At 46.2% G+C, this 4978-nt stretch overlaps 1 protein-coding gene across 1 annotated transcript in view; it reads left to right on the top strand.

Annotated features, from left to right (window-relative positions):
* The first annotated feature begins 610 nt into the window (after nt 1–610).
* LOC102373085 (transmembrane protein 45B-like) overlaps nt 611–4978 on the top strand; it is an 18552-nt gene continuing 14184 nt past the window's right edge. Inside the window, exon 1 of the mRNA XM_006032146.2 lies at nt 611–902. The gene's annotated coding sequence lies outside the window, so the exon portion shown is untranslated. The remainder of the gene's footprint in view (nt 903–4978) is intronic.

The raw sequence follows: 4978 nt of genomic DNA, 5'->3' as shown, positions 1-4978 counted from the left end.
CCGCAGACTTTGGTGCGCCGGGTTTCACTCGCCTTTATTAAAAACCTGCATTGTTTATATCAGACAAAGTTCTTTGGGTGAATCCGATCTCTTTTATTAAACCAACTTAAATAGTTTCAACTTCCTTAGCCTGACAAAGGGTTTTTAAACCCGAAAGCTGGCTTACTAATTGTTTTCCAGCTATTTGAGTTGGTCTAATAAAAGATTCACCCAAAGAACTTTGTCTGCCTATATCCTTAGACCGACACGGCTACAACCTACACCCCTGTTGCGTTGTTTATTGCTTTTATTTTTAAAAAAAAACCCCAAAACAGCATCACACAATGCAAAACTTCCCATAAAGTGACTGCGTTTTGGAATAAGATGGGGCCCCCAGATGTCCAGCCTGCGTGTGGGTCGTGCTGGGACGCCGGGCTCCTCTTTGGCCCCTTGGGTGCAGCAGCTGGAAAGGAGCTAAGCAGCGGCGCCGCTGGGGGTGGCTCCAGCCGTGCAGAGCAAGCCGCACCCTTGGGTGCATCTGTCTGCCCTTTTGCCCCGGGGTTGTCCGTCCCCACCTTGCAGGCTCTGCCCGCGAGGCTGCTGCGGGGCGGGGCGCAGGTAACGCGGAGCATCCCCGGGCCGGGGCCGCGGGGCGGGAGGGACCGCGCGGGGGTCTCCGGGGCCGTCGGGGGCTCCTCTGCCCCGATCCCAGCTCCGGACTCGGCCCAAAGGAAGAAACCCCGGTTGCTCTCGAGACGAGCTCGCCGCCGGGGCTTGGCACGAAGCTGGAGGACCAGAGTCCGGTGCCAGCCCTTGCCAAGCACCGCTCCGATAAGGCTGCACTTCCATCGATTCCGTTTTGGGCTGGGATTGATAACAGCTGGCCTGTGACACAGCCAGCCGATTAGACAGCGGTCTCAAAGGTTGGTGGCACGAGAAGCACAGCTCAGCGACTCTCTGGAGCTGCGCCCCTTCGAGGGGAGTCGCGCGTGCGGGTTGGGAAGCGGCACTTGTGAAGTTTGGGTGGAAAAGTTTTGGGGTCGTCGCATACGGGCGCTGCAAAAGACGGAAAGCGTGCGTTTTATTTTAAAGTTGTCTTAAAGGAGCTATGGGTGATCCTAATCCACACGGTCGCAGCTCCGGAGAAGTCTCAGTGCAGGATTTAGATCATGGGAACGGCTGTCAAACGCGGCGGTGAAGCAGAGCAGACCTATGTGGGCTTGCAGAAATGAGTAGTCCACAGTGATCGTAGCAATCAGTAGCCTGGGAAATATTTAGGATGGTATCTTTGATGCCAGTGTTTCCCAATCTTTTCCAGCCCAAGTCGCACTTACATTAATTAACATTTTCTGCAGCACACCTGTTATGGCATTCCCCAGCCTCCTACCTATCGTAGCTCATTGCCATGGCAAAATGCTGCGGTGCGCCTGTTCATTTCTGACGGCACACTTTTGTGCTGTGCCACGCTGCTGGTTGGGAAACGCTGTTCTATACTACAGAAAAATGGCAAGTTGGGATCAATTAGGTGCCAATGATATCATTTTTGATTTACTGGGTTTTGCTGTGTTCATTTTTATGTAATAAATGGGCTTGCAGAGGCGTTACCGCAGACTTGTAACTTCAGCACTTCACTAAATAGTCAAAGACAGTTTGGATTTTGAACTGGGAGACCAACAACTTCAGTCCACAGAACAGTCACCATTCAAAATCCTTTTAAACCTCTTATTACAGCTATGGGGGAAAAAGAAAAACAGTTTAAAGTATCTGAAATACAAAATAACCATTGAAAGTACACACAGAGGGGGTGCATTTAATTCTCCTCTTCCCCCATCCCAAGGCAGTAACAATTATGCCTAAAACTATCCCTGACAGGTGTTTCTTTTACCTGGCCTTAAAGACCACCAGTGAGGAAGAAGCCACAGTAATCTGTTCCTGTGCCCAGCTATCCTCACACTTAGGTTTTCTCCAGATGTCCTACCTCAATCTCCCTTGCTGCAGTTTAAGTCCATCCCTGTTTGTCCTATCCCCAGCAGACAGAACAGTTTACAGCCTTCTTTTGGCAGTCGTCTTTCCATTTCTCCTGTCTCCTTTCAGTCTTTTCTTCTCTAAACTAAGCAGCCCCACTTCTTTCAGTCTTTCTTCCTAGATCCTGTTTTCTAGACCTCTGTTCTCCAGTTGGCCCATGCAGTTCGCACTCCTAAGTAATATTTCTTATTACTTTTAGCTAATAGAATTTATATGAGGAAAACTGACTAATCTGAAAGCCTTTTTTGATGGTATTTAAAGATGCTAACAAATGTCCCTTTTTCTTTGGGAAGAGGGGGAGAGGAGAAAAATAGAGTTGAGGTGGATTGAAGTTGAACTGTGGTTCCTTGGAGACTAAAGCAGATGAGCACATGCACAAGACTAGAGAAATAACAGCAAAGAGAAAAAAGTATAGTTCCTGTCTGTGGTGCTGACTCTTGCCCTCAGCATCTCTGCTGGAGATATCCAAGTACATGTGGCACAATCTTATCAGCTACCCTGGGACCTGGGAACATTGTACCAGTATTAGGCTGTTAGAAGCTTTGGTTTTGGCTGCCTTTCTGCTATAGGTTCCCAACCAGGTAACAGAGGAGAGTCTTAGCAGGTAAGTCAGATTCTTTTGCTTCTGTTTAGTAAGAACGAAAAAGGAGAGAGAATATACACAGGCGACTGGTAGGAAGGGCACGGGGGGTATGTGCCCCCCTGAGATTGGCCACTGCCACTGGCTTCTGCGGGCAGTTGCTGCTCGCCACCCTGCCACTGACACCACCAATGTTGCTGCCCAAAAATTGTGCCCCCGGTCCCAGGAGGCACCACCCGTCACCCATGAGAACATGTAAGATGAGGAAGGAAATGACATGCAAGAGAGGGAGTGATAGCAGGAACCCAGGTCTCAGCTGGGTATTTTTCAGGACTTAGACAAAACTGGTATTATTCTTTGAGTTCTTCTCTCTGGTGTTTGAGACTTTCTTGGCCAAGACATCTCTCAGGACCAGGACTAAAAGGCTCAACAGCCTCCTGGAGGCTCTTGGAACTGAGGAAGATAGTGAAAGTGGAGTTGAGATGGCAACGCTTGCTTTTTCTTTTCTACCTGTTCCTAGCATTTTATTTCCTTCCCTACCTCTCTCAGAGTCTCTCTTTAAGGGCTAGATATTCATTTATTATTTTGTCTATCCATTAAGTCTTCCAGCATGCTAGTGTGGTCCATCCATTTCTGATTTCACATTTCTGTTTACTAGTTCTGGTCTTAATACAGCCCCTGGATGATCCCTTCGTGTTTGGACCAATTCCCTTTGTGTCTTTTTCCTAGCAATGTTCACTATTATACGTTGTTGCAATGTTTCAGGAATGTTCATCCACGTCATATTACTGAACTTGCCACTGGCGTAGACCAGATATACCCCAGTTAAAACATTTTTTAACCCAAGACTAGAAATCCTAAGAATGCTTCCAAGGCAGCTGTGGAGGGAAGGAAAGTTGCTCCGCCAGTTTTGCAGACGTTATCAGTTGAGGTACTATAAGTAATAAGTAAATTAATTATTTACTAGCATCATCATGGAGGTGAGATCCAAGCAACTGGTGTGTAGTGGATGTAACTGGGCAAAGAGAAACTTTAGTGTGATGGGGAACTTCAGTGAAATAGGAAACAGTCTTCCAACGGGATTGGTGGAAGCACTTAAATAACTTAAGATTCACAGAGATTCTGTAGATAAGGTGTGGTCCTGGAAATTTAAGTGTGATATAACGCCGTGAGACAGTGAAGAAGGACAATGGGTAAGTACAGCAAGAACAGAACATGAGTCAGAACAACTATTTGTGCAAGTAGCTTTCTCCAAGTATCTTTTGTGCCCCGTTTTATATAGCCTTTCTCTGCCTTCTGGAAGAGCATATGAAGGGAGATAATTCTCTGCTCTGTTTCCCTTTCTTTTCCCTCCTCTCAGCCAAGTACTGACCTCCTGAATAAGGTCCCTTGGCCTTACACCCCACCCCTGCCTTCCTCTTAGAGCAACCAACCTCAGCAAATCAAAGGGAAATTAAATCCTTGAGAAAAGCTTGGAAACCTTGAGGATCCCATAGTATTCAACCAAGTAATTGAACTGGCTAATTTGGCCAGCTAATTGTTGGACCTCCACACAAGTCATTTAGTGTGAGGGCAAGGTGTGTTGCTCAGCCTACATCTGTGGGTTGTTTGCTATAGCACTACACCGGACTTTGGACTTCAGGTGTTGCAAATTGTAGTCAGCCAGGGCATGGAGATAATACACAAAATGAAATGCTATTAACATGCTAAAAATAATCACTTATGCTGTGTCCCAGGAAGGTAGGCAAGACCCTTTTAAGGCTTCTAGGGCCAAAACTTGCCCTCAAAGGGATTAGGCTAGAGAAGAGGGAGGAGAAGATAAAACTATCCTCCTCCTCTGCTATTCACAACAGAAGGAAAGAAGAGACTGATGTGGAAGAGGTGCAGCCCAGCTATGCAAGCAATATCCAGCTAGTATCCTAGCCAACCCTAACCAAACATAGCATATCATAGGAATATAGGGCTGGAAGGCATCCCAAGAGGTCATCTAGTTCATCTTTTGATGTGAGGCATGATCAATTGTACCTAGACCATTCCTGACAGATATTTGTCTAAAACAACCCCAATTCTCTCCACCTTACCAAATAATTCATGTTTCCTAAACTTCATATCATTCTCACTGCTCTTCTCTGGACTCTCTCCCTGGGGAGGCCAGTGAATTAGTATTAAAACAATATGGCAAGCTGATCTGGGAAGGTTATAAGACTAGAAGCACTAAATGATTGCGCTAATAATGTAATACGTGGGAAGTAATGCAAATTATATGAATTAAGTGAGTAAAGGATCAGGTATGCTATGAAACAATTGAATAAATAGACTGAAAGTGAAATTAAGAACCTGGTTTGGGGAAAGCCAAGCCTTTCAGATATGGCCTCTAATTTTGGGTGCCAACTT

This window comes from Alligator sinensis, unplaced genomic scaffold, assembly GCF_000455745.1.
Source record: "Alligator sinensis unplaced genomic scaffold, ASM45574v1 scaffold1153_1, whole genome shotgun sequence".
Lineage (NCBI taxonomy): Eukaryota > Metazoa > Chordata > Crocodylia > Alligatoridae > Alligator > Alligator sinensis.
Note: the sequence above shows the minus strand (reverse complement) of the source record. Positions and strands in the feature narration are given on the sequence as shown.